General features: G+C 41.0%; 1 long non-coding RNA gene across 4 annotated transcripts in view; it reads right to left on the bottom strand.

Annotated features, from left to right (window-relative positions):
• Window positions 1-24983, bottom strand: part of LOC136645417 (uncharacterized) — a 398421-nt gene that overhangs the window by 99346 nt on the left and 274092 nt on the right. For all 4 annotated transcript variants that reach the window (XR_010794131.1, XR_010794128.1, XR_010794130.1 and 1 more), the window contains one exon: window positions 18844-18905. This is a non-coding gene — a long non-coding RNA (uncharacterized lncRNA). The remainder of the gene's footprint in view (window positions 1-18843; window positions 18906-24983) is intronic.

Genomic DNA, 24983 nt, shown 5'->3' with positions numbered 1-24983 from the left:
ACTTAGGTGGGAAGGTAATGGTGTTCCATGCGCTTAGGCATTTAGTCATGCCGCCCACATGACCACGGAAACTGTCTATGGACAACGCCAGCTCTTTGGCTTAGAAATGAAGATGGGCACTGCCCCTAGAGTTGGAAATGACTAGGCTTAATGCTGAGGGGAAACTTTACTTTTACCTAATGGCATTAAATACCATGCCATTAAATACCAGCTTGCTTCCATGCCCTGTTTGTAATGCATTCTGGGAAATAGGATGGTGGACAAGACAAATCTTTGGTCCATCAGAACCCTTCTTATGTTCTTAAAGTAAAATGTATTAAACTGATTGCAAGTAATCTATCAGATAGTATCAAATACTGACTGCTACCACAGGTACTGCAAATGTTTAGATCTGTAAGGGACCTAAAAGAATAATTTCAGGAGCCATTGCCTGAGAAGCAAGATATACATTTTCAAAATAAAAATAAACAAATCTCTCAAAGTGGTGCAATATATTACCAGTCACCACATGTTCATTATATCTAAAAAGGGTTGTTAAATGTTGGCTGTTACCACATCTTTGGAGCCCAAATGCCGGTGTGAACTAACAACTATTCACTGAAAATGTATCCTTTGAAAGAATATGTATAAACAATATTGCAAACATGCAATTGGAATGGGAGGCGGAACTCAAGATATTTCAATTTGAGGCAACAATAGAGCACATCATTTGAGAACTACTGGAGTTGGGTATACCACCATCTCCCTACCACCATTATCTATAGTCCAAGCAGCTGAGCTGCTACTCAGTGGCACTGATCGAATAGTACACCTTACTATCTTACAACCACTGTTACTGGGGAATAGATACAGAGGATCACTTGTGTGATTGTCCTCCCCCTCCCCTTGTCAAACATCTCTCTCAAGACAGAAAACTTACACCTGGGAGAAGACTTCTAGCTTACCTTCCATTTACCAATATGGTGACTGAAACCACAAATGACTGAAACCACATGGTAAACTGCTTCACATGAAAAACTTTACTTGTGAAGCAGCTTCCACATGATTGCATTAAAGGATGCACCCTCATTATCCCACTGTTTGCCTGTGGTAGCTGGACCTTATACCCAGTGATTTATGCTCTCTCTCTCTCTCTCTCTCTCTCTCTCTCTCTCTCTCTCTCTCTCTGTGTGTGTGTGTGTGTGTGTGTGTGTGTGTGTGTGAGATCATCTAAGCAATGTTTATTTAAACATTGGTGAAACCAGAAAAATCTCTAAGAAAACTGATAGCTTAAAAAAAATGGCCTTGACATCTTAAATTGCTCACAATAAATTGATTACAATGCAGCATTTTCTTCACAAAGGCAATCACAAAAGCAAATCAGTGGCTTCTCGAAGATGTAAATAAAAGCAAATGTCAGGGGTACACAATCTGTAGTTTGGATAATTTTTTCAAATAAAGAACAGAAATGGAATGATGATTTCCATTTGAGTGGTTTCACGCATATATTGGACTAGTTATAAAAATACAAAAAAATAAAAATTACTCAGGCCAGACAAACATCCAGAATACCATTCTACAATAAATTTAAGCTAAAGTGCACGGGGGGGGGGGGGGGTTTAGCAAGATTAATTCAGTTTACATCTGATATTAGCTTAATCAAGGGCCCAATCCTATCCAACATTCAATGGGGTGTGTGCTGTAGTGGAGGGCAGTCATGGCAGCTTCTTCAAGACAAGGGAATATTTGTTCTCCCTTGCCTTTTACCTTGGGGTTGCATTGTAGATGCATCAGCACTGGATGCACTGGGCCTTCAGGCTGCAGTGCTATCCACACCTGGAAGTAAGCCCCAGGGAGGATAATGAGACTGACTTCTGAGTAGACATCCATAGGAATAGGCTCTAATGTTAAGACACACGTGGGGCAAAGCTAAGTTACATAACCATAATGGAGAAGACTTCAAGGCATTTTCAAAATATGGTTTTTATATATCTATATTTATTTGGCAGACTAATTCATACATTAAACTTCAATAGTTTGAGAAAGAAACAAAAATATAGCTGTGTCTTCACAAATATTCACAACTTGCCTATCTATACCAGAGGTGGCCAATGTTTCAACTTCAGGGCTCCTGGACCTTTAACAATTGTGTAGAGGCAGGAATTTCAGCAGGTGCAGCTTGTCATATGTGAGATGAAATTTCCTCGTATGTACAATAGTTAAAGGTCCAGGAGCCCTAAAGTTGAATGGTTGGCCAGCCCTGGCCAATACTACAGGGGGTGGTAAAGACAGGCAAACTCCCTTTACAGCCAGTTCTCATGATTATTTTTTTATTTATATTTTCAATTTTATTAATTTATTGGCATTCCTATCTAAATATATCCTGGGCTAGGTACCACATACTTAAAATGGACAAATAAAGTAGAACATCAAGTTGCAATCTTTACTATCTTACCTCTTTGTTACTGCAATTGTCTGGAAGAAGATAGGATGGAATGATGAAGTGCGTTATGAAGCAAGAGAATCCCTAAAACTCCAAAGCTGGAAAGATCAGGCTTTGGTCCAGTGGCCAAACCCATTACATGGACAGACTGACTCCTAAACCCTCAGTACCCTGCAGTGTATCATCAGAGAATGAGGAAAGGGGTACCATAAGGGTCGCAGTGCAGGACTTTCCCCTAGCACCTCCAGCATTCTGGGGCCAGCGCTACAGAAACAGATGCTATCAAGGACCGTTTTTAAACTATAGCTTCCAATTCAGAGGCTACACGTTGTTGGTTAATCACAGGGACTCATGCTTACACATTTCCAGGGTTGTGCCAGACTTGGAGTCTTGTTGGGCATCGGTCCATGGCCCACAGCCATTCAAAGGTTAATTCAGCCCTACAGGGAGCTGCATCATGGCTCAAGAAGCATAAAAAAATAATAATAAGGGAGCACCTCATTACTTTAAATTAGTAGTTCCCAACCTTTAGGACCCAAAGATCACTGAGTTAAAATTGGTCGTGGACCACGTGCAACCCCTCAACCTGTACACAAAAAATACAATTAAATTTGGTAATTTGATTCAAAACCACTCTGATAGCATTGATCGTTACCATGATCATCCCATTCGTTCATGATAAAGTTCAGTGGAGACAAATATTAAGTCCTGCATGTAAATACAAAAAAATCAGAGGTACAAGTACTGTATTACTGAGGGAGACCTGGCCTGAGCTGAAGACTATGGGGAGACATGATAACTATTTTTAGCTATCTAAAGGGCTGTCACTTGGACGAAGGGTAAGGACTTATTCTGTGTGTCTCACGAGTGCAAGAAGGCAATGAACTGAAACTACAGGGAAGTAGATTTAGGCGAGACATGAGAAACAATTCCTAACGGTAAGCACTGCCCGGAACTGGAACAGCTTGGGTTGGGCAGATCAGATTGCTCTCACCTCTCCACTGAGTAGCCAGACAAACTCTGACCTGCACATATGTAGTGGCCAGAATACCAGACCAGGTGTTGTGAGACCAAGATTCAAAATTACTTGGTCTCAAATAACATCTCAACTGCTTCAGCAGCTCCAGCAGAGTTACAGGTCCCTCCTCATGGGAAGATACCCACACAGTTTTGAGGTAAAAAGATGGAAAACTTTTCATTCATTTCTTTGTCAAATGTTTCTGTTTAAAAACCTCTCAGGCAGTTTGCAATAGTTAGAAAACAAACAACAAAAAAGACCACAATACATGAGAATATGTTAAAAGAGACTGACAGCATGATCCCATGCATATGTGTCAGAACTAAGTCCCACTGTGTTCAGTAGGGCTCACTCCCAGGAAAGCATGCATAGCATTGCAGCTGAAGAGACCAATCCTATCCCCTTTCAGCCCATCACACACAGCACCACTAATGGAGCATGCACTACATGTATTTAGGGGGTGACCAGACAGCCTAAGAGAGTTAAGTAAAAGTCTATGCCAGCAATTTTCAACCTTTTTCATCTCATGGCACACTGGCAAGGCACTAAAATTGTCAAGGCACACCATTAGTTTATTTTACAACTGACAGGGCACACCAAGCTGTTGGTGGGAGGCTAACATTCCCCACTGGCCCTACTAATGAATGATCACCTCCCAAATTCCCATGGTACACCTGTGGACATTCGCGGCACACCAATATGCCATGGCATATGGGTTGAAAATAGCTGATCTATGCTATCTAACACCCCAAAGGCCACCTGGCCTCCAACTAATCTCCTCAGACCTACTCCAGCTATTCCAATAATCAGTGACACTGAAAAGTTAGTGAAATTTCACAATAACTTTCTGTGCAAGCACCCTTGCACAAGTATCCTTGTACACTTGCTTGTACCACCTTTAATCTGGACCAATCCTAAAGTTCCAAAGAAACTTATTTTAAAAATGGTCTCCCAGTCACCTCTTTCAAAGCACCACCTCCTCTTCTGGTACGACCCCCTTTTCAAGGAAGAATTTACTACCCGCTGAACCTAGCCAGTTAGCCTCTCCTACTAGCTGAAATATGATAGAGAGGTAACGGCTGAGCAAACAGGTGGTCTGCCCCTCTGCCTTGTCCACAACCTCAGAGCTCAACATCTGAACTGATCTTACTACATTTGGTTAGATGGTGCTTCAAACACATCCACAGTGTTTTAGTTAAAATGGAAACCAGATACGTGAAAAATTTTATCCTCAAAGTGTATTAAGGAGTTTTTTTAAGGGGGTATTAGGGGTATTCATGCCCCTTAAAGACTCCTTAACCACCCAAAGACAATCCTCTAAAAAGTTCAACATGTTATCCACTGATATCACCTTGAAACAGCTTGATATCAGCAATGAAACAAGCAAACTAAAAGTCCAATCCTATCTGCACAATACACTGATAGATCTTGTGGCCTGCCATTGTATCATAAGAGCCACCATCGCTGCAGCTGTTCCAATGGTCTCTGACCTGCTGCCAACAATGCAAGAGCTGGTAAATCCTACATTGGCAGTGGTAGGCTGCAGAGATGCCATTGGTGCCAGCAGATTGACGACAACGGCTGATCAGAGGCAGATTTTAGCAGCAGTGACATCTGCTGGATCCAATGCCTCCATTCGGGACCCAACACACCCCCTTGGCCTGAACAGATCTACTCCAGAAAAATGGCTGGCACAGATCTGAGTAGGGGACCAGGGAGCAGCAGAGGAGGTAAATAAAATGTTTCTTTACCTCCCTCTTCTTGCTGGCCTCGTCTCATAGGATGCACCAGATGCTGTATCAGCACAGCTTGACCCTAGATAGGATTGGGCCTTAACATTTTAAAACAGCAACAGCAAAGTCCAGGTGGCAATATTTTTTTCAGCCTGGTCTTGAAACTGAATACATCTCTTACACCTCTTCACATCTCTGAAGAACACGTCTAATTTTATTCAAGAAGAACACACTTGTTTAATTTTTCATTAGTTGAACAGAACCTTTAATATTACCTATTCAATATAAGTTTCTGGCTGTATGCTACTATTCCTGGAGGTTAGTTTGAAATGTCAATATTGTTACTCATAACTGCAATTACATCCACTATCACACCTTTTACGGAGTATCTGTTAGAATCACTTCATTTTGTAGCTAGGAATGGATCTTTACTTCCTTCACAGAAAGATTACAGTGTTTCATTAAACTATGCTCATTGAAAAGTATTATGTAAAACCTGATAATCCTCTCAGAGACAGTAGATGTTATCTGACAGATAATCAAATAAGTCCCTTGTGCCAGCCCAGGAGGGCTGCAAACATGCTGTAAAGCTGGCCTGGTGAAGCGACACGTGCCAGCCCGCAGAGGATGAATCTGTGCCGACCGACGCAAGGCTCTGGGGTGGGCAGGGAGGAGGCTGGAGGGAAGAGTTCTGGGGCGGGGGATGGCAGTCCTGGGGGCAGGCAGGGAGTGGGAGGCAAGGCTGGGATCTTGCAGATATGCTGGATCTTAGCCCCCGTTCCAGAGCAGCATGGAGCGGCTGCAAGCCACTCCGCTCTCCTTGGACTTATGCCACCTCCAGAGGTAGCGCAAGTCCGAGGAGACACATTGGGGCTGCAGTGGCTTACCTGGAAATAAGGGGAAGAGTTTCCCCTTGCCTCCCTCTGAACCACTTTGGGCCCCTATCTTGTGCTGGATACAGCACAAGCCTCCTGGTCTGTCTGTTTCAATGCAAGATAGAATTGCGCTGCACAGGTAAGAACCAGCACCCTGAGTAGCGCTCACAAACAAATAGCAGTCAGTGCACCTAGGAAAATATCAGAGTAATATGCTGATAATCACCCGCCCCAGTGTAAGATTGGGCTGCAGCATTTTGCCTCAGCTGAAGCTACCAAATACTCTGAATGGACAGCTTGACACATAGGGCATTGTAGTAGTCAAGTTTTGACGAAGAAACCAAGATCTATTCTCAAGACTTTGCTTCTTATCACTGTTACATTCATTCCACTCAAATCTTTTTATTATCTTCCTTTCTATACAATCTTAGATTTCAGAAGGCCCAATCCTATCCTTGAGATATGCCACTGTCTCCATATGCATGGAGAAAATGACAGCCCTGCCAGTGCAGCTCACCTGATGATGGATGCACCACAGATGCTGGTGCAATGCCAGAAAAAGGCCATGCCAACATAGCTCAGACATCACTCGGATACCTGCGCAATTCCACTGGTGGGTAGACCAAAACAGGGAGGAGATTGGGGCATGATGGGAGAGTGACACAGGAGGGACAAGGAGGAATTGATGTACAACGTATCGTAACTCCCCTTTGGGCAATGCCTGGCCTCTGACTCTAAAAGAATGCCAGATCAACGACTGAGCTGGGGTAGGTAGGAGCAACCCCATTAATAAGAAAAATTGGGAAGGGGAAAAACAGCAGCAAATTGCACCTTCTGCCCCACCCACTTTCCTTCAATGGAGCATAGGATACAGACTATATCTGACAACCAATCACAGCACACCAACCCCAATGCTAAAGTCACTGCTAGGGAGACTAAATCACAGATGAGAAGATTAACAGTATGAGGCTATATCTCTTTGGTATCTCAGAGGGGAATTTTGGTGATGGGAACCATATCGAAAGGGCACATAGCATACAAAGGGAGCACTTTGGCCCCCCAACCCTCTTGTCCTTTACAACAGGTATGGCAAGGTATTTTGTTAACACTTGTCATCTCAGAATTCTTATTGCAGGTATTCTGTCCCAGGAGGTCCACGCACACGAACAACCAACTAGAACCTCCACCTCACTCCACCCCAACAGGGGAAGGGCAGTACACCCTACTCAGGAAAGCAAAGGGGAGAATGGGAACTTCATGCTGCATATTTTGACATCTACATCTCTGCTACATCTCTGTCATGTCTCTAACCCCCCCCCCATTCCGACCCTCTAGGATTCTCTATATGACTCTGCTATCAACTGTGTTGTCTAACCATCTCTTCCTTTTATAACAGCTAAAAGGTGGGAGTCTCTGCTCCTTTTTGAGAAATGCAAGGGACTCCAACCATTGCTACTGCTGGCCAAACAGTTATCAGAATCCCTTCCTTTTTTGGGACTGGACTATTGGCACAGGAGGTTGAACAGGGAACTCCATAGAGTTCCACTACATCCCCATCAGAAAGAGGGAAAGGTAATGTTCCAAGTCACCAAGGTTTTCCCCACTATAGGAAACAGCTGCACATTCAGTCTGGTTGCACCACTCTCTCTGGTCTGTGGATAACAGGCTGTGTAGTGCTTTAGTTTTTTTTACTTTCAGGAACCTTTTACTGGCATAAAATAAAACATAAAAGCAAAGAACAGTACACTTAAACCACACCTATAACAGCCCCCATGTATCAAGCCAATACACCACCTTTACTCACTTATACCGCGCCTGCTCAAAATTAAAGAAATTTCGCCACCTGGCGTGTACATGCCTCATCCTTTCCTAATAGCAAATGATGTAATACAAGGTCCTCCGACCCACGTAGGGAGGACAAAAACGGGTTGAGCAACTGCGAACGCAGATCGTCAAACCATTTGCAAGTTAGAATCATATGTGGAAGAGATTCAATGTGTAGTTCCATGGATTCCTTGGGTATAGCATATCCGATTTTTTTACTGCTGTCACAGAGAATCTTCCACATGACAGGCATTTAAGGGTAAATAGAAGTGCTTCATTATCCACTGGATGGCTGTCACATCCTGTTGTGCCACGTAAACCAGACAGCTAACTGTACTCTGTTTATGGTGCCAAGCCACATCATATTTTATATAAACAAAGCTGAATATATGTTGTATTAAATATGCTGCTTGACCCTGCATGGTTGCTTCTTCTCTCTTGAATAGATGGTATTAGTGGCCCACTCAAGACTGGAACTGTGGGAAGAAAAGGTTAAGCCTCCCCACCCCTGCTGCAATCCTAGTGCTGATCGCACCCTCCTCCACAGCTGATATTTAAGTGAGTAAAAGCAAGCATACAAGGCCAAACATTTGGCCCATTTCTGCCTTTTACAATAATGCAGAGATTGGCCCTAGAGTCCATAGAAAATAGCTACTTTCACCACTTCAGTTTAGTGGATCATGGGAATGGATCATGAGATGTACCTCTCACGCTTACAGCCCAATCCTAACTAATCCCTCTCCCTGATGCAGCCGTGCCCATGCAGCATGCCCTGTACCCTGTTATGTTGGTAGTGGTGGTGGTGGGCAGTTTCAGAGGCCTTCCTGAGGTAAGGGATCTTTCATTTCCTTAATCTGGGGCAAGCTTCTACTGCCCCAATGGGTCTCCTCAGATCTGCTCTAGCCATTTTGCTGGCACAGAACAGAAGAGAGTAAGGGAGAGGGAAGCAGAGAGGAACAGGGATAGGATCCCTGAGGATGTCGGTACCTCTGGGATCTACCCCCTCCTTCCCCCAATCTGCCTCCCACTCTCCCTGCCCAGACACTCTCCCATTCTTCCTCCTCCCTGCCCCATTCCTCACATGGTCATGCCACGGGCTGGCTTACCTGTAGTCCCATATGTAACCAACTGTGGCAGTGGGCCTCCACCACCACTGTTGTTTATGGTGGCGGTTTCAGAATGGCTGGCGGCAGCACACTGTGTGCACCGCCATAAATGACAGAACCACTGTTCCACTGCTATAAAGCCTAGTTAGGATTGGGTTGTCAATAAGGCCCACAAACCCCATTGCGATCCTAGACATTTGCTATCTGCTACACTGTTAAATTTCCACAACGGATTTGAGTTCAGAGAACTCCCTAAGTTTTTACAGAAGCTTTCTAAAAATTGCATCTGTAGTAGCAGAAACAGCAGAGAATGTAATAAACAGAAACATACTCCCCCATAAATTATAATTAAATGATTAGTCATAAAATGCAGCTGAAATAAATGCAGGTCATTACAATATGAACTCCTGCAAAAAGCAGACTTTTCTGCTGTAAACAAAAGGTAATGATAGGGCTAAATTAAGTTAATTGTGCTGAAAAGTACCATACAAAACCATTGTCTTTTTTACAACAAGGTTTATGCAATTTTATTTATTTGCAATATTTCTAAAACATACTTTCTATCTCTGAGGTGGGGGAGCTTTCAAACCTATCAGTTTGAAAATCAGTTTGATTGATCAAACCTATCAGTTTGAATTCTGAAAGCACAATATAACGTTTTCCATCTTGGAAACAAAATTGTAACATCTCTTAAATGTTTTCTCTGCCATTATGAATGGTACAAAATTTGATCTCAATGACTATCATATCATACTGATAATCCTGGTATGGGTTCATCCTTTCTTCTAAATAGTGAAGATATGAAACAGTCCTTCAGTGGTTGCAGTGTCAGAGAATTCTCACAGGCATGACACAGCTTATTTACCCTACCCATCACTTTCTGTGCATATACAGGTAGCATGATTTCTCATATGGGGAATGGAAGGCTTGTGCTTGCCTCCCATGTCCCTAATCAGCCCTTCCTTCCAGCCCGCCATTCAGTGCAAGTTGTTCTCGCTCCAGAGCATAAGTTATCTGCATTGTACAAAACGGGATAAGAGAGGTATACACAAGCTTCCCATTTTTCATAATGGTCCTTCACACCTAGGTGTGAAAAACATAAAGGAAAACATAAAGGCAACCTCTTTTGGTGAACACCATACCAATGGTAGAACCGGATTACACACCAAATTTCTCAAACCACCATGAATCATGCGAGAAAGATCTCACCTGCCAGTAAACTCAAAGACTACATCTGTCAGCTGAAATAACATTACATTAAAATTACTGCTCCTGGAAAAAAAGTTGGTGTATATAGGAATATTTGTGTGAAGTCAAGTTCTTCACTGTGCAGATGTGTTTTCTGCCAAACTTTAAAAATACAATATTGACATTCAAAATATATTTGAATTATCCTCCTCACAGCTGTACAACTCTAACAGCTGAATCCTAAGGGCGCTTTATGCCGGTAGAACACATGTTCTGCCGGCATAACATGCTTTGCAGCTGTTACAGATGCAACTCCACTGGAGAGCGTGACCTCCTGCGTCTGGAAGCAACATGAGGCCCGGTCTGCATGTCAATGGATTTTGGAAGATCACTGCCTGATGTAATGTTGTGCAGGGTCTGGGATGGAGGCAGAGAGGGGGGAAATGGGGCACATCTGAGTGGAATAAGGAGGTGACAGGAGTGGGTGAGGAGGGAGGATCAGGTGCACGAAGAGGGTGAGTTCGGCAGCAACAGTGCCTGCTGAATCCTCATTCCCTTCCCGGGCCTTTACAGATCCACATGAACTTGCGCCAGCAATATCATGCCAGCAATTACAGGACAGGAAGGGAACAAATGCTTCCTTACCCCAGTGGCAGACCTGTCACTCTGGGGCTGTGACTAGAAATGCCACCCCCTCACCCGGAAGTAATTGCAACAAGCCAACATCATGCCAGCTTCTGCATGGTGGCACTGGCACAGCTATGCTGGTGCTGGAAAGTTGGTTAGGATTGCGCCCCTAGGTTGGCTCTGTCTCTCAATTGTTTTCCTCAGTAGCCTTTTCCTAAGACATAGGTCATTACTCTCTTGCTGTAGAACAGGACTTGTCCTGCATAAGCTGGAGCAATTCCCTCGAAACACTCCTGGAATTGCTTCGCCCATGGATAAAATCATTATGGTAAAGCCTTGTCCTTGACCATATCTTAAATTAACCCTGAAAAACTTTTTTTCAGTTTTAAAAAGGGTAAATTGTGAAAATGCATTGTATTGTGAAATTTTCATTCTCTTTTAATAGGAAGGGAACTTGTTAACAAAAGGATTGTAAACTCACTTAGAGTGAAACAATAGAAAGTCATGCTCCATATATATGCTTTAGCTGCTTTGCACTGCTTCAGTGTTTCAGAGCACCTATAAAACTGTTTTTTAAAAAGTGTTTATGGCTGATCTGGGTCACCAGAGCAACTCATAGTAACTAACCATACTAGTGAAATTGATCCAAGTCTTTTAACAAAATAGCAACATTTATGAATGCAGAGGGAATGGATAGGATCTAGATTCTAGAACACTAGCCTTGGTCTTTAGTGATATTAACTCATTTTGATAAAAATGAAACACCACAGACAGCAATCTTGTTGAAGTAAATGGAGTCTGAGCTGGGGAAATAGTCTGAACACTGTTCTATGGCAATGCATGCTTTCGAAAATGCATTTTGAGTTTCTCATTCATACGTTTTTGAAAACTTGTAGCATTATGATCTGACAAACTGTAACTTGAAGTCTCCTGTTTCCACAGAGAGAAGGGACCCACGAACTCTGGTCAGGGTTGAATAACTTGATAGATTAATGGGCTTGGTATAAATTGAAACTGGAAAGCTTGGGTTCAAGCTGGGAATATCCATTGTTTAGTGCAGTGGTTCCCAAACTAGTGGGTCATGATCCTCCAGCTTGGGAAGCATTGGCTCATGCCTCTTTAAGGGGCAAGGAAGGGGAAGGTAGCGACGCAATCCCCAGGATTGAGCCAGTACTGGAAACAGAAAGCGGGTTTCCTTACCTTTTACAAGCAGCACCAGCATCTGGGAGTGTGGGGAGCCCCACAGATGTCTCTGCAGGGCTCCCCAAGCCTCAGTAACCGAATAAAGCGATCAGAACTCACTTCCAGTTCACGAATGAAAACTGGCAGTGGGTGCCAATCACGTTTTTTTCCAGTTACTGAGGCTTGGGGAGCCCTGCAGAGGTGTCCATGGGGCTCCTCATATCTCCCAGACGCTGGCACTGCTTGTAAAAGGAAAAGAAACCCCCCTCCTGTTTCCAGTAGCAGCAGGTTCCTGGGAATCACATCGCTGCCTTAGTCCCACCCCAGCACCTTCTTGGATGGTTCCCAACTTCTTTGCAGGAGTTTGGGAACCACTGGTTTAGTGCCTTTTCCTAGAAAACAGTGATTTTTAATAGGTTTATGGCTATAACTTTAATTTGGGTAATACCCTTAGGTTTTCAGACCTGGTTTGGGTGAAAGGTGGATTTAGAAGTTGAAGAAGCTCTTGGGGCCTCTAATATAGATTGGCGCTGCAGTGCTGGGGAAGTCATCATTTAATTCTTTCATCTTGTGCCATATTTTTGATCCAAATGATAGAGCACTCTCAGAGTTACTGTTTGCTCTGTGGGGCATATACAGATATAAAATAATAGCAGCATCAGGTGGGTTTGTTTTGGGGGAAATGGCAACTAGGGTTAGGATTAAATGCCCCTTTCCAGAGCACAGTAAACCTGATCTGAACTGGAAAACCCAGCAACTAAATTTAAGGCCTAGTCTTATGCAATTTACCAACACTGATGCAGCTATGCCAATGGGATGTGTGCTACATCCTGAGGTGGAAAGACAGTTATAGAGGTCTCCTCAAGATAACAGAACATTTGTTCCCTTACATCAGGACTGCACTGCGACTGATTGGCACTAGGAAGTTGGATAGGATTGAGCCCTCAGACTTTCAAAAATCACAAGACAGCCAATCAGGAATCTCTTATCACATAAGCTTGGTCCTTAAACTAGCATTATATTTTACACACACACCCTTGGATGGTCTGAATTTATAGATAGTGTATATAGCAGAGTGGCTCTGAATGGCTGGCATGTCCCACTTTAATGTGTTCAATCTCTCATTTGCACAATGTTCACCCAGTGCACCTGGGCTCTCTACATGTGATCATTACCCACGGCTTTTCTTGTGTATTGATCCAAATATTTAGCATACATTTGGAACCCATGTGTTCAGAATATAGCTTAAGCACTGACTCTTCCCCTGCAGTTCTATCCAGGTCTTGCTCTAATCTTCAGAGGTCTCTTTCCTTTTCAGGCACCCTCTGTTGGGAGTGAGGCAGGCAGTGACAAGAGATGGTGCCTCTTCGGTTGTAGTGCCCTAACTCTGAAATGCTCTCCAGGAAAGGTTTACCTGGTGCTGACTCTGTTTCCTTTGTACAGCCCAGGTGAAAACAGTTTTTGATTTTGATCTGAGTTCTGTTTCACACATAACTTTCATTGGCTCTGCTTTTAAATTATTTCTGTTTACTTGTAGTGTTTATTGATTTTATGTTTCTATTGCAAGATGCCTCCGAATGCTCTCGTGAGCTGAACAGTGAGGGACGTGTCAAAAATAGTACTTACATATAAGAACATATGTCCCACTGGATCAGATCAAAGGACCGCCTAATTCCTCTTCCTCTATCTCAGTGGAGCACACAAATCCTGTATCTTTTTGTCTAGCCCTTGCATCTGGTGTTGAAAGAGAGGCTACCTCTCAAACCTGGAGGTTGCCTACAGTCATCATATGCATATGGAATCTTTAGAGAAGGGTCATAACTTGTTGGCATCCATACTTTACATGCAGAAGTTCCCAGGTTCAATCCCCAGCATCTCCATGTGAGGCAGAGAAAAATTACTGTCTGAACCCATGGAAAAGTGCTACAAGATAGGGTCAACAACAGTGAATTAGATGGATCAACGGCTTAACTTGGTATAAAACAGTTTCCTAAACTCAGGCGTGTAGTGGTCGGGTGCAATGTGAGTGTGGGGCCAGGGGTAGATCCTAAGTCACCACCACAAGTATAGCCTACACACTTATAACATTTGCACAAGGCTACAACTGCGCAGTAGAATGATCTGGAGAACTGATATGCTTATGGGATTAGTTTAGGTTAGTTGTCAAGGTAGTTTGTGAGAACAGAAAAGACAAAACAGAAAAGGTCAGTAGCATTTCCGGCAGGGGCAAAGCAGTAAGTTTTGCTTAGATGCCTCCACTTTGCTCTTGCTGCCTGAAATGGCTTCAAAGTAGTGAGAAGGGACTGCTTAGATGGCGCATTGAGGCACCTGCAAATTTAGTACTGTGCCCCCCATTGGGAATGCTGCTGGAAAAGGTAATATCTTTCATAGCTTATGTTGGTGGAGTGGGCCAGCTTCTGTTTGTTTAATTGAAGGTTAGCATTTTCCAGAACCACAGGGTGACCAAGTAATAGATGTCACTTCTTCTGTGACTTCTGTGACTTCTTCTGTGCCTGCCATTTATATTTGGACAGGCTTTTGTTTTAATCTATACATGAAAGAGCATGAGCAATGAGTAACAGGACTGACAGTGACAGTATGAAAATACTTATCTAAGAACAGATAACATTTGCTAGTTAAAACCTCAGCAACTCACTTCTGGTCAGTAGGAACCAAGGATTGCCATTTCCTCACTACTGAGATGGTTGGCAAACCGGGACTATTCATAACTCTTGACAGTTCCCATAATTAATCCAACTCTTCTATCCTGCAAGTCCTCAGCAGGTTCTTTCTCAGATCAGCACACATGCACTGCTTGGTTTACAGCCCTTCTCTTATTGACAAAGGGACATGAAGAACAACCAGTAGTGTAGCTAGAAGGAACGGCCGCCCAGGTGCCATCTTCAAGGGGGATGACACCACTAGTGACCAAAATCACTAAAATCACAGTGTGTGGGACTAACACCTTCATGTTATATACCGTTCAATGTGTAACATACAGCAGAATGCAATTAAAAAAAACCTGAGTGAAATATCTCTATATATAATCTCCAAATATTATGGCCAGAAAACCAGAAAACAAAAATGCAATTGTCTTATGTAACAAAAAAATACATTTCCTTAACTCAAAACTGACCAATGACACTGATTGTTCAAAGAGCCAATGAGATGTTATTATGACACAGCATGGAACCAATAAGGTGTTAGGAAGGTGACATCCTCGGGGGGGGGGGTAACACCACTAGTGACCAAAACTGTGGAAATTGTGGTTTTTAGGAATAATACCATCATGTTATATATAGTTTGATGTGTAATTTAATGCAGAATGTAATGAAACAAACCACATTGGCATTGGGGAACCAATGTGATCAGAATCTCAGCCCAGGGAGTTTGGTTATTTAAATGTTCACCTACCCATGTGGGAAATGATTATGTATAAATGGTTCCCACATAACTGGCACAATATATAAAGGACACTGTCTCACTCATTTATCTGAAAAGCTGTAACTTGAGTGAACAGGTTCTGATAAGACTTTTGTTGACTTTATTTTGAGATTTGCATTCTGATGTTTTACTGTGCTACTTTTCCTCCATTGAAATAGACCTACAAAGTAACTGGTCAAAATTAGAACCACAAAGCCCCCCCCCCCCCCACACACACTTCTTTTACCACTTTAAAGTAATGTAGATACAAAGTAATGACAGAACAGCAAATTTAAATTATTCCAGATTATTTTTAAGAGTACATGTATGAATATTTGATATTCTGTATCTAGGGATAAGGTCAACTTTTTCAGCTTTGCTGATAATTTAATTAAAATATCCATCAGTCTTTCTCAAATATCTGCAGTGTGCAGTCACGGTCCATTAAGAGACCACGTCAGCATCATTCTTAATAAGTTGGAAATGAACTAATCATGTAATGGGGAGTATCTGAGCATCAATAAAGCCCCAAAGTGATTACTCCATATACATTTCCTACATAGAGTTTGCTTTATCAGATTAAATAGATGATGAATTCCTCGATGGTTCAAGTGTGCTCCAAGGAAAGCTAGAAGGTTGTACAGTTAACTCCCAGGGTGTAACTCTAAACCATACAACCTACTACCTCAACCCGGATGCACACAGCTTGCAATGTCTTCTTCAGATCTTCTGCATCTCTTTCAAATACACTTACCAGTTTCCATCATGTTTAATGTGAACACAGAAGGGATACTGAGGATTTTGCTTCTACTTTGTTGTCATTGGGTATGCTCCAGTAGCACAAAGTACAATTCTTCCAATTGTGAGAGTATCATAAAAATGCAAGTAAGTTGGTCCTAAAATGCATGTTAGGTGAATGCATTCAAAAAAATTAATGTCAAATATATAACTGTCAAAATTATCTGGGTCACTTCATTTTACAGAGGAAAGAGATATTTGTGTGTATCTCCATGGTGAACACTGCAATCTTCAAAAGGAGACATGTTTGCAAGCACATTGTAAAATATGCACAGATGCCTCAGCCAGCCTCTGTCCAGTGTCCACATATACCATGAGTTTGCAGACACTTTTCTCCCCTTCAGATCTTTTAGTGTTCACCTGTAGGGGACACATTGTGGATAAGAAGCATCCTTCATCTTACAAGCTTATACATTGGTTTTAAGTGCTTGTAAGTATTTGCAGGATTGTAGCTGAGGGTCACAATCTTGAACTCAGGGTGCATGATTTCCTGCTGTGAGCTATGGAGTGGCAAATCCTATATTCCAGGGCAATTTCTATGCCTGAACAGAAAGGCTAAAATTGTTAATTTTTCCTTTGCTAGATCTCAGCCCCTACCTTCAAGCTTGCCTCCTACAAATATCCTCAGCATATCTTGAGTGAACAAGTTCTGATAAGACTTTTCCAGAAATATATTATTTAAATGTACTGTGTTCTTCATTTAAATGATAAAGCATACAAATAGAAAAATAAAAACAAAATAAAATTGAAAATGTATGTCATATGCACCCAATGAAGTCAATGACATAACAAAAATGTATATTTGGGGGGAAAAATCCATTCCACTTGAAAATAGAAGCTCAGAAATCAGATTCTCCCCTCCCCCTGCAATACCTGTCGTAGCTTGCTATGGATGCTTTTGTCAGATCACCAGACTGACACAGACCCATAGAAACGAGCTTGTGCAGTATACTTCACCACAAGATCGGATCTACGGGTTTATGCCAATTGGCTCCAGCAGCCAGCATCCTCTTTCAGATGAAACAGTGTGAAAGCACATTAGAACCAGACACTCACTGTACAGGATCTGTTCTGATAAACAGCAACTCCAGAATTCACATTAGACAAACTATAGAAAATGCATTTAGATTTTATACACTTGAGATATTTGAAAACTACACAGCTAAGACACACATATAATTAGCAGATCTCTTGCACAATTTTTGTAGGGGACCTTCGACTACAGAAATAACAATATTTCAGTTCTCATAATTAAAAAAGCTATGCAAATGTAATCTGGTTGTTGAAGAATGAACAATATGCCACAATCAATGAATATCAGACCTATAACTGAACCACCATAATGTCCAAGAACCCTTCAGCTGAAAATGTCAGTAAATCACAAACTTTGTACCATTCAAAAAAAACTGAGTTCAAGGTAAAATAGATGGATTTAAACTTCAGAAATGTTTATCCAAACAATAACAACCAATAACTTCACTGTTCACTAAATCAAACATTCTTTCATGGCTCTTAAAAATTTCCCTAATTTTACAGAGGCCTCATGTGACACTTGCATATCAACAGGTTAAAAACGCAGATACATTTGAATGAATTATCTGCTAAGTCTTTTGGAGAAAAATATATGCCAATAAAAACAGATTATTGTAGAAAATTAAAAAAAAAAAATACAGTGTAAATGACTAGTCCAGAGATGTTTCAGGTAAGGTGTTATCTCATTTTTTTACATCATAAACTGAACCTCATCTACTCAAGACATAAATTTTTCTTAATGTCTTTCACAGATTAACCTAAACAAAAACTAATTCCATGTATATTAATCAGGCAAAACATTTTTTTTAAGTGACTGGCTTTGTTATTTAGAGATCAAATTTTGAGTCTGATCTCTAAATAGCACAGCCAATCACTTATAACAACAATTTTTTTAAAAGTCTTTAAAAAAATCAATTTGCTTGAATTCTATATATGGTTGGAGTGTTCCCAGCAACAGTGGTGGATATTCAGAGATTTTCAGGTCATAAATTGCATCTTAAGTTTCAGACACTGCATATGAGTGATTGGGATTCTTTGTCATTTCAATTGTTATTCAACAGAAACTTTTTAAAAAGTATTTTCTGCTTTCGAAGTCAGTAGTAAGCTGTAACGTTTTGCTTTACAAATATCTCTTACTTAATCCAAATCATGAAAACCTCCTCCACCTGGAAACTTCAGACTTTAAAAGTCATACAATAATATTTTTCAAATGATTAATTATGAACCAGGATTCCAAATTCTGCTAGTACTGATTTATTCAGAGAATTAAACGTTCACCTTACTAGGTAAGACTGAGGGGTATGGAATATGCTATGGCCTCTGCAAAGTTCATTGCATTTCATACTCACTCTGAAAAAAAGAACAAAACACATTCGTTTAACTCCTAGGGGGCAACTCTAACTTTTTTTCCTCCACTTTGAAGGTAACCTCTCACTGAGACAAATGAAATAAGATACTTGCATTAAACTACAAGGAAGAAGAACGTAATCAACAACTGTATAGTTTGTGCAGTAACTGTACAAACATTCACCAGGTATCTATTGAATTAAAAAAATACTTAAAGAACATAATTCAAATGTGAAAATATCTAAATATGCACTTTGAACTTAATTACCTTCATTCACTTCTCACATGTCCACATTTTTTCTTCTCTTTTCCATTTAAATGTCCATAGCACTAAATCAAAATTAAGAAACAAAAAATTAGAATGTTCAACAAAATGATCCTTTCTAAAGAATTTTGTCATGAGAAAAAATCTTGATCCTCCTTCTCATGAAGAACTCTTTGGCAGGGCAGTCAAAGTCAATCTGCTAGGCAGTTAAAAGTAAAATAAATAGCTTAATTCCATTAAAAATTTGAATGTATAGGAGCATGTTTGATAAAAGCAAGCAAAGAAGGATAGCATTTTAATTTTGCATGCTTAATAAAATGGAAATAAGTGCTACTTAGGAATGAAATAAATCTACAGCTTTTAAAACATGGTTATTTATCTCCGTACAAAGCCAATGACTTCTTAGTCTATGGGAAAATTGTTTTTCCATTATAAAAGTAACAATTATTGGCATATTTATTTCAATGTAAATATATATTTTGTTCTCAGCTATAATAAGGGAAAGAGTATACAATCAAGCTAATTAATACTTTAGTGTAAATCCATGCAAAGGACTTGTATTTGTCAGATATGCCCGATATTCCTTTGGCAGCTTCCCACAGTTCTTTGAAAGGAACAAAGAAAAGTAAAGTTCCCAGCAAAGTTGAGAGCCATGTTTCATACCACAAACTGTTAGAAATATTTAGGCTTCATCCACCAGCTGCATGTTGCCTGTATAACATGTACAACTAACACCATTGCCTCTCCACAAGTTATTTAAAATATTGAACTCAAAATACATGGCATCAATTTGAAGCACATTTCTTAAAGATGAACAGACAGGAGCCAGGTATTTATAAAGGGTTAAAAATCTTACAGATCTGAACAGTTCCAGTCAAAATGAATTTTGCTTTGTAATATTAAAAGTTACATGGTGACTAAACAATTAATAGGAAACTGATTTGCTGAGGCAGCATTTACCCCTTCAAACCATAAGGAGCTTTGCATAGCCCCCTTCGAAAGCAAATATTGAATGCGTGGCCTCACATTTTTCTCCCTAACTATTCTTGGACAAGTGCTGCTTTACCAAACATCCAAAAATAGACACTGTTACTAACTGGGAACGAGCCCTGTTATATGGAAGTTCTAATAATGTGCTTTTTATTCCCACCCTTAAAACTTAAATTATATAGACATTGTGGAAAAACATTCATATACACCGGTGGAGTTGTCATGACTTTGTTTGAACCTGTTGACCCATTGTACCATTTTTGGGAAGCAAGGATCTCTCTCTATTTTAAGAAAATTAGCTTCTGATCTCTAATAGCCTGCTCTTTCTACCCACTGCCATACAGATAGCCAACATTCATACCAAATACAAAAAATGCAGGAGAACCTGGTATTCATTTGGCACTTCACTAAATTTAAATGTGGCCCAAGGATAAACATAACATTCTCAAACCATTTTTAATGTTTTCTTTTTTAGCAGAATTCAAACACAGCTGAAAAAAAGAAAAGATCCTTTTATACAACACAATTGGTCAAGTACACTAAGGTGAATATATATAAGGATTTCAACTTCAATATGACATAATGAAAAAAACAGAAGAATAAAAAAAAATGCTATACCTGTTTGGAATGGTGGGTTATTACCCACTGCAACATGTTGTTACTTAAGAAATAATAAAACCACATTTTTAAAGTATGAGTCAGTCATTTCAGCCTATTTAGTTATGTTCTAAAAAGCCCTAATATATACTGAAGCTCCTGTAGTTAAACTTGCCAAGATGCTTATTATTTTTGTGAACAAGTCCATTAACTTTCCAGACTCTGGCACAGACATTTTGTATCTTCCCAGGCTTCAGCTATATCCACGAAAAAGGACCAGGATGTATGCCTTCATTATTGTTCTTCTTGGAATTCCAGGCACACAGCACTGCGCAAAAAAACTGTACCAACCCTTGTGACAACCACCTGCGTAGGACCAGAAGCAGGAGAAACCAGGAAAAAAAATCATCCAGCTCCTGTGCTGATTTTATAAATGAGGATTTCACAAATCTGCTGAAGCAAAGGGGCAAAAAGGCAGGGTGCCAGTTGGTTACACTGTGCTTGCAATGATCTCATGTTCAATGCTGTCGCCGGGTTTGTCCAGCTGAAATGCCTGTTCATTAAAACACTAGAAACTTTTATTCCTCAGAAGAGCTCAGAAGAATTGTGAGCTGCAAAAAACAATAACAACACCATTTCTACAAGCTGTCCTTCTCAAATGCAGTTTTTTTAACCCCACATATTCTGTTTAGAATTTCTCTCTCCCTCTCATCTATTTGGAGAGATAAGCAACAGACTTTATCAGGCGTGAAAGGGACAGCCTCCTGGTGGCCTGCCAAAAAAAAAAAAAAAAGATAGAATAAAGGAAAACTTGTGCTTCAAGGCTCAACTGCTTGCTCAGTCTGGTTAAAGTCAAGTATTAGGATCCACCATTTTCTGAGCCTTGCGAGAGAAGGAGGAAAAGAAGTCAGGACCAGTTCTGTTTTCCAAGTCTCCATTGGCACCATCGCAAAATCTCAGCCATAAGGTCACATGATTTTTTTCTGCCAAATGTGGAGTGCATTCCCATAAACCATTTTGCTGATACTGCGAAGACAGCTATTGTCTAGTTTATACCCAAAGTTCAGCCCACTCTCTTCATTGAATTAGCTGAAAAATGCATCACCTTTGGGGGTTGGGAGTCATGGAAACGTCTACCTGGCAAGCTGCCCACTTTTGCTGCCCATCAACCAGAGATGGAATTGTGCTGCCTAAATGGAATGATGACTGGGAATGTGAAGAGTCGTCCAAAGTGAATCTGATTCTTGTGAAGCCTGTTCATTTATACGGCTAACATTGACTTCTTATCATTAAAAGAAGGATGGAGTGAGGAGATGGGACATTCTTTGAAATATAGCAATTAAAGCCCTAGTGAGTACACTTAGAAAATGATGGTTTAAGCACACCTAAATGGATCCAGAACGGAAACAGTTTTTGTTATACCTGCTTCTGGTTTAAAGCATTTTTTTCCTGAACCGATGCAGCATTTCCTAGAAGTTTCTCTTCCTAATGCCTAATATACAGTATAGTAGATCTTTTGTAGCCAATTGCAACCTCACCCCATTGCCTTTATTAGCCTCTGATTATATCTCGCACAAATTATAGATGTGCCCAACCACATCACAAGCGACATTAAGATTGTAACTGTTGCTGCAATCTTCTTCAAAGCAGTCTGCAGAGTAAGCCGCTTGTGTTTCAACATTATGAAAGCCTTCATCTTCATTTTCTATCTGCTAAGTCACATCCAAACTGCCCACCAACAACTTTATTAAAAGCAATGTTCTCTTTCTTCATCTGAGACCCACACACTTGTTCCTATGTACAAAACAGAGAACTATTTAGGAAACAGATACAGTATCTGGTTGTTCCCAAATTTTACACCAAAGGTATATTACATAACAGCAACTTCTTCGCTCTCCTGTTTTCAGTTTGTTGTAGCTGTTGCTATCACCACCAGCCTGTGGCTGAAAGGCAGATTCAAAGTTAAAGTTCAGCATGGTTTCTGCATTGCATTTAAGTTGAAGAATGATCCGTTTTTTTAGCCTGCCTATTAGTGTCCTTCCACTGGTACGCAGCCCAGCACAGAGAAGCTAGTAGTGAAGAAAGGTTTCTTTTACTGCTTTTTTATGCAGCCAAAGGACGGTGGTATGCTGGTTCTTCCTGCAAGATTGTAATTTCCTTGCCAGACCAAAGGGGACTGGATAGTAAGAATTCTGGTCTAAATCAAGAATCTTCTCTTTTCCATTCTGTATTTGACAAATATTGAAGAGACAATCACATGCAAGAAACCTGATTTTGCACCCAAATGGAAATTATGTGAGACAGCTGAACTCTGAAAACTTGAGTAGCTAAATATAACCTCCACCAATTGGAACAAGGAAATTTTATCAGGAGTCTCCTGTTTGTTATGTTAACCAATAGTCATTCTTACTTTTTCTCCTGTACACCACAATGTTCAAACAGTGTTTTCCAATTCTGTTGTAGTCAAATTATAGCTTGCTGAAGCCATAGTTTCATGCATTCAGCTGTAATGGCAAGCGGTCCAGTATGGGACAGAATCATAGTTCTGACAAAGTACAGCTATGTAACTTTCTGGAAGTATGAAGCAAGTGGATGCCATCACCGAATGGAATCCAATAATTTCCATTAGATTCTCAGAGTGCCTGAAAACTAAGATTGCAATTTAGGGTAAGAATGCTTATTAAAATTTGGGTATTTGCTTGGGATAATAAAAAAGGCATGAATTATGAGAAGCCAGCATAACAACCAACAGTAGTAGTTTCTTGGTTGCAGATCAGTGAGGGCCACAATGATCACAATATGAATAAAGAAACAGGTGAAGTTCAAATCCTGTTGAAAATAATTTTCTATTAAGTTCTTATTTTCCTGGGAAACAATGCCAAACAATCAACTGGTTATAAGGAATAAAGATATCTTTCTGAATAGTTTGCATTGCAATTGAAAACCAGTTCAAATGGACTCAATGGATTTGAGACTCCTTAGCTCAAGTACACACACAGTGAAGTGAAACCAGCCATGCGGTGTCAGTTTTCAACTTCTGAACCATAAGAAATATGGCTACTGTTGTCTGGTATATCATGAGAGTGCTTATATTCTTAAAATGGATTTTTCTGCTGCCTACAAGTTATTAAAAAACGCTATTGGTGTTGGACACAACTTACATACAGTGCACTTGCATATACAGAAATGTTAGACGTCATTGCTTTACCATGGAGAACATATTCTCTCAAAGCAATGGTTTTAGAGTTAAGTTCATCTGCTTAGATTAGGATTGATTTTCCATTTCATTTTCGTTTTAAAGAATAAATAGAATTACTTGTAGGTACATGGTCTTCTGCTTATTTCACTGTGTAAGTCACTTTGCTTCAAGTGGAACTTATTCTTCATTATGCCTTTTTCAAATACTTTGAATAAGCTACACTATTGGAGGAACCCATGTCAGCAAAAAACAGTAAGCAATATTTGGCTGTTAAGTGTACATTCTTTCACCCCAATTCTATGCAGACTGCCGTGATACCCATGTTGCACAAACAGAACTCTCATCACAAGGCTTGCCTAATAGCCTACAGATGCAGAAGTTCCAAATGTGTACAAAGGCATTCAGGATACAGGGGGCACCTTTCAAAAGGACATGAAAGTCATAGCATGCTTCTGGCAGACGCATCACTAGCGCTGAATTCCAGTGGGGCTCATCAGGGCCTCGCCACGCATTGCATAGTCCTCTCCCTTTGCTTGCAGGGCAAGGGCAGGAGAATGCTGACTGCCCATTGGCTGACCCTGTTGCTGGGATGTGTGGCTTGGCTGAGACCTGGAGTCAGGCACACACTTGTCTCAGTTTGGAGCAGGTTTTCGGGCCCTTTCCACCCACCCTGTGTTCAGTATAAGAGTAGCTGGTTGCCCTTTTGGGGACTGGGTAGGAATTTTGTGCTTTCAACTTCATCGGCCTTGGTTGGCAGTTTTTCCACTCATCCCAGACTGGCATCTGTGGCTGGTTTATTAGTTAGCAGTGAGTGTAGGCAGGTAACATGATGGCTGGGTAGCCAGGTGTGTACCTGCACACGTCCCAAGGTAAGCAAGGTCACGGGGTGAGCGATCACTCTGACAATACTTGTCCAGTTTGGGAGGCTGGCAGGCAAAACCTCTCGGCTGGAGCAGGCAAAGGCCAACAAAAGGCTTGACCTGTTGCTTCTCAGTGCCAACCAGTTGCTTCAACCCTTCAGGGTTGGCTGTGATAGGTTAACCCAATTTCTAATTGTATGAGGCCTGAATCTAAGATGTGACACTCATCTGGGCATATGGGAGAGGCAGACAGCGAGTGCAACTTCCCTCAAAACCTAGTGCCAGCACGTTGGGGTACTTAACCAACTTTCCAGCACTGACATAGCTGTGCCAATGTGGCGTGCAGTGCATCCTGCAGTGGGGAGGCTGTCAAGGAGGCCTCCTCAAGCTAAGGGCATGTTTGTTACCTTACCTCGGGGCTGCACTGCTGCTAGGTCAATGCTGGGAAGTTGGTTAGGATTGTGCCCTTAATAACTTTTTCTCTGCTGCAGGTTTTG

The sequence above is a fragment of the Tiliqua scincoides genome, chromosome 3 (genome assembly GCF_035046505.1).
Source record: "Tiliqua scincoides isolate rTilSci1 chromosome 3, rTilSci1.hap2, whole genome shotgun sequence".
NCBI lineage: Eukaryota > Metazoa > Chordata > Lepidosauria > Squamata > Scincidae > Tiliqua > Tiliqua scincoides.
Note: the sequence above shows the minus strand (reverse complement) of the source record. Positions and strands in the feature narration are given on the sequence as shown.